Here is a 5,168-nt window from a genome sequence, read left to right as displayed (position 1 = left end):
CAGATAGTCTGTAAGGACAATGGATGGACCTTCGCTACGAGTGATCCCTTTTATATTATAACTGGCTATTTATTTCCCTTGATACTATAAAAAATGATTAGTGCAGCTTAGAAAATTCTGTTTTGTCTTCAAACACCTGCATTATGCTCCACCAGCTGCTTCAGATAATACGCATTTTGCTTCCACTGTTCGAACAAAAAGGAGAAAAAACAGTCATATTTTTTCTGGGAGGAAAATAATTTTAATCAAATATAATGAAAAATGTTGTATGCTAACATTACTAACACACTATGGATATGTGACAAACCAAGCCTTGGCAAAAAAAAAAAAAAGTCAGCAGTCTGTTGTTAATGCACACACCTTTTCTGCTGCAGTTTTGGCCACTCCGACAGTTAATCTGCAGTGAGGAAGTCTAGTTTAATTAAATGTGAGAAACACAATTGTCATGCAAAAGATTTCACAGCCAAGTATTACAGGAACAGCAACAGGAAAGTTGTTGTGTATGGAGCTGCAAACTTTGGTCTCATCTCGTACAGCCTTTGCTGCAAGAAATGTCGAGCATTTGGAGATTCATCAAGAGCAGAACACTTCAGGGATTTCATTTCTCAATATATTCATTGGCTCAGGGTGAAGAGTGCTGCTCTGTGTGTGTTATTATTTAGTTAAATGTATTTAATGTTTTAGCACTAAAGGAGGGAAAGTGGCCTTCGAAGACCGACAGTGCCGTGACTGTGACTAAGCCATAGAGACAGTCACTAATCAATTCACTAACTGATAAATGTTTGTGCTGCATAAATTAAATCATTATGACTGTCAAGTGTACGTCTGGAGATATGAACTGGTATGCGGTTAGGGTTAATCTGGCGGAGGAAGAGCTCCCAGGCACGCCAATTACACATGGTGGCCTCACAGGCTGATGTCATGAATTGATGATCTCACTACTCCACCATTTATCAAGATTGATTTCTTATCCAGCTTGTTGCACAGATGCAAAACTAATTGCAAAAGCTGCTCATTCAAAGACAGTATATAAAGTAGTCCCTGTTGGATGAGTGAGAATACGCAGTGTGTGTTTATACTTTCAATTGCATCACTTGTTCCAGCGAGCCACGGCTTGGTGGAAATATCTCTTTTAGTGAGCGTGGCTATGGATTGGCCTGGCAGCAAATGGTGCATCAAAGCTGCGTGACTGTCTGTTTTGTTTAGGCCTATATGGCTGTCTTCCTTTGTCTGTTTGTGAGCTTGGCTGGCTCACTGTTGGGGAAAAATAGTTTAAATATTGATGCATCGGGAGATTTAAAATATAATGAAGAATCTATGCCAGGGCCTCCAGTTTAATAGCAGCACACTGACACTGAGTGAAAAACCCTGTTTATTCCGCATATAGTACTTACATTGTGCTTAAGTAAAGCTTCCCTTCTTAAGTTTGTCTGGCCTGACAGTAATGAAGTGTTTAATTAAAGCACTAACATGCAATCCTCATAATTTATGGATCATGGCATGATGCTGCGAACACAACTCTTCCACTTCAGGATTCAGTTAAATTGTTTTTTCAGAACTAACTGCAGAAATCATTGTCACCATGTGTGGATCATGAGACAATGGGCCCTGCTGCGCAGATAATTTTATGTCTCTTTGTAGTTATTTTGTGTCTCTATGTGGTCATTTCATGTTTCTATATGATCATTTTGTGTCTTTTAGGTCATCTTGTGTCTTTGTAGTTATTTTGTGTTTGTATGAGGTCATTTTTGTGTCTTTTAGGTCATTTTTTGTGGTTATTTTGTATCACTTTGTGTTCATTTTGCATCTTTGTTGTCATTTTGTATCTTTTAGGTCATTTTGTGCCCCTTTCTGTCTCTTTGATGTGGATTTGTCTCTCTTTGTTGTTATTTTGTATCACTTTGTTGTCTTTTTGTGTGTCTATGTGGTCTTTTGTGTCTCTTCATCTTTTGCATATCTGTGTGGTCTTTAATCTATTTTTATGGTCACTTTATGGTCTCTTTGAGGTTGATTTGTTCATCTTTGTTGTTATTTTCTCTTTCTGTGTGACCATTTAAATTTCCATTTGTGGTTATTTTGAGTCTCCTGGTGGTCATATTGTGTCACAATGTGGTCTTTTAATTCTCTTTGTCATAATTTTGTGTCTCTGTGGTCATTTTATGTTTCTTGCAGTTGCTTGCATCTCTTTGTAGCTGTTTTTTTGTTTCTTTTTGGTCATGTGATATTTTGCAGGTGAAGGCCAAGAGGTCCCTGACACTTTGCCCTGTGCCCGGCAGCGCTACCGTCTGTGACTTTCACTTACATTTTATTGAGAGTATAATATCCCATACTGCTCATACCGCTTTGAATAAATACCTCTTAAAGAGATCAAATGACTTGCTTTGGGGGGAAAAAATCATATCTCTGACAAGATATCTTTTATTTTCTTTTTACTTCCTCAGTTGCTGTTATCTCCTCTGCCTCCTCTCTTTCCACATACCTTCTCTGCTCTCCATTTTGTCTATAATCTTTGTTGATATTCATCAGATGAAATGAGGTGGAGAGACAACACTCCATTAATATCCCGTGCTCTCCTGAACATCTGCAGTGACACGTCGAAACATCAGCAGTGACAGATGAGTGTGCTCAACTGCAGCAAGACTGATGCACATCTTCCTTCCTTCTAAGTATTCTTCGCCTAACACCAACCACTTTGCAGACAAACAGGAGAACAGCCGGCACACAAACACCAAAACAAGGAAATATATACAGACAGATTGTTCATTACCAAGCCCCGGAGGACTGTGGAGGATGTGTGTGGCGTTCGCTCTCAGGTGTGTGTCACCAATCAGATATCAAAGAAAGGAACAGAAACATATACAGTAGCGTCCAATATAATAGCAGTCCAATGTGACTAACCAGATTAATCCAGGTTTTTAGTATATTTTTTATTGCTACATGGCAAACAAGGTACCAGTAAGAGCAGTAGATTCTCAGAAAAACAACACAACCCATTATTCGTGATATGCAGCTCTTAAGGCTGTGCAATTCACCTATGGCTAAGCCCCGCCCCCTCAACTCACTCGGACAAACTGTCAACATTCGGTGATGGGCGCTATGGCAGCTGTGACAGTCGAAGAAATTTCACAGGAGGCAATTCATCATTTTTGGAGACAGAAAGATGAAATATCATCTCGAAGTCACCAAAAGGGCCTTCATTAACAGGTTAGAGGTTTTCACTCGTCTTTTCACCCCACTGACACTGCTCATTCCGGTGCTTGTTGTAAACAAACAGAGATCGCTAAGTGAACACCTCCTGCAGCAGCAGCACATACACACTGTACTGCTACAGAGCTAACTGTAGCTAACTGCCGCTAACGAGGTCGGCGGGCCTCGTTAGCACTCGTTAAGACGGAGTCGCTGGATTTGTCTCCAGTCATTAATGAGGAGATATTGATTTTGATATTGATAGAAATTGATTTCTTACGGCACACTTGTGTGCCGCGGAACAGCGGTTGGGAATCACTGCCATAGGGAACTGGGTTACTGCTCCCATATTATTGGGCTATACCTTGTGTCAGAGTTGCATGTACCCCATGCACACCGTTTGACCATTTTAAACTTAAAATCTCAAGAAAAAACACATAAAAACGACTGAAAAGGGACTAACCCTAATGCATTTCAATGGATGTGGAAGCAGAGAATGTCCGAGTGTATTGAGTTAGCTATGCGCACTGTGATTGGCTCATCACGTTTGGGGGTGTGGCTTAGCCATAGGTGAATTAGGCAATTAGTTGAAAGGGATGTGTTAAAAAATATAGCAGTGTGGCATTCAATCAGTGATGTCATCAATTTTGTGAAAAAACAGGTGTGAATCAGGTGGCCTCTATTTAAGGATGAAGCCAGCACTTGTTGAACATGCATTTCTCTTTGAAAGCCTGAGGAAAATGGGTCGTTCAAGACATTGTTCAGAAGAACAGCATACTTTGATTAAAAAGTTGATTGGAGAGGGGAAAACTTATAAAGAGGTGCAAACAATTATAGGCTGTTCAGCTAAAATGATCTCCAATGCTATAAAATGGAGAGCAAAACCAGAGACACGTGGCAGAAAATGTAAGACAACCATCAAAATGGATGGAAGGATAACCAGAATGGCAAAGGCTCAGCCAATGATCAGCTCCAGGATGATCAGAGACAGTCTGGAGTTACCTGGAAGTGCTGTGACAGTTAGAAGACGTCTGTGTGAAGCTAATCTAGGTAAGAGGTTACAATTTGCCAAAGAACACATCAACTGGCCTAAAGAGAAATGGAGGAACATTTTGTGGACTGATGAGAGTAAAATTGTTCTTTTTGGGTCTAAGGGCCGCAGATAGTTTTTGAGACGAGCCCCAAACTCTGAATTCAAGCCACAGTACACAGTGAAGACAGTGCAGCATCATGATATGGGCATGTTTCTCCTACTATGGTGTTGGGCCTTCTTATCACATACCAGGGATCATGGATCAGTTTGCATATGTCAAAATACTTGAAGAGGTCATGTTGCCTTATGCTGAAGAGGACATGCCCTTGAAATGGGTGTTTCAACAAGACAATGTTTGGCCCTGATGTTTGGCCCCTCCACTAGTAAACAAGCAAAATCTTGGTTCCAAACCAACAACATTGATGTTATGGAGTGGCCAGCCCAATCCTCGGACTTTAATCCAGTTGAGAACTTGTGGGGTGACATCAAAAATGCTGTTTCTGAAGCAAAACCAAGAAATGTAAATGAATTGTGGAATGTTGTTAAAGAATCTTGGAGTGGAATAACAGCTGAAAGGTGACACAAGTTGGTTGACTCCATGCCACACAGATGTGAAGCAGTTATATAAAACTGTGGTCATACAACTAAATATTAGTTTAGTGATTCACAGGATTGCTAAATCCTAGAAACACCCTTTTCAACTAATTGCCCAATTGCACAGCCTTAAGAGCTGCATATCATGAATGCTGGGTCTTGTTGGTTTCCTGAGAATCTACTGCACCTACTGGTACCTTGTTTGCCATGTAGCAATAAAAAATATACTAAAAACCTGGATTCATCTGGTTAGTCACATTGGACTGCTATTATATTGAACACTATTGTAGATACAGACTTATACAGGGCAATAGAGTGGGAGATAACATACTGAAATAAAATGTACTGTCAGCTA

The sequence above is a fragment of the Centropristis striata genome, chromosome 4, assembly GCF_030273125.1.
Source record: "Centropristis striata isolate RG_2023a ecotype Rhode Island chromosome 4, C.striata_1.0, whole genome shotgun sequence".
Lineage (NCBI taxonomy): Eukaryota > Metazoa > Chordata > Actinopteri > Perciformes > Serranidae > Centropristis > Centropristis striata.
This window is presented reverse-complemented; position numbering follows the sequence as displayed.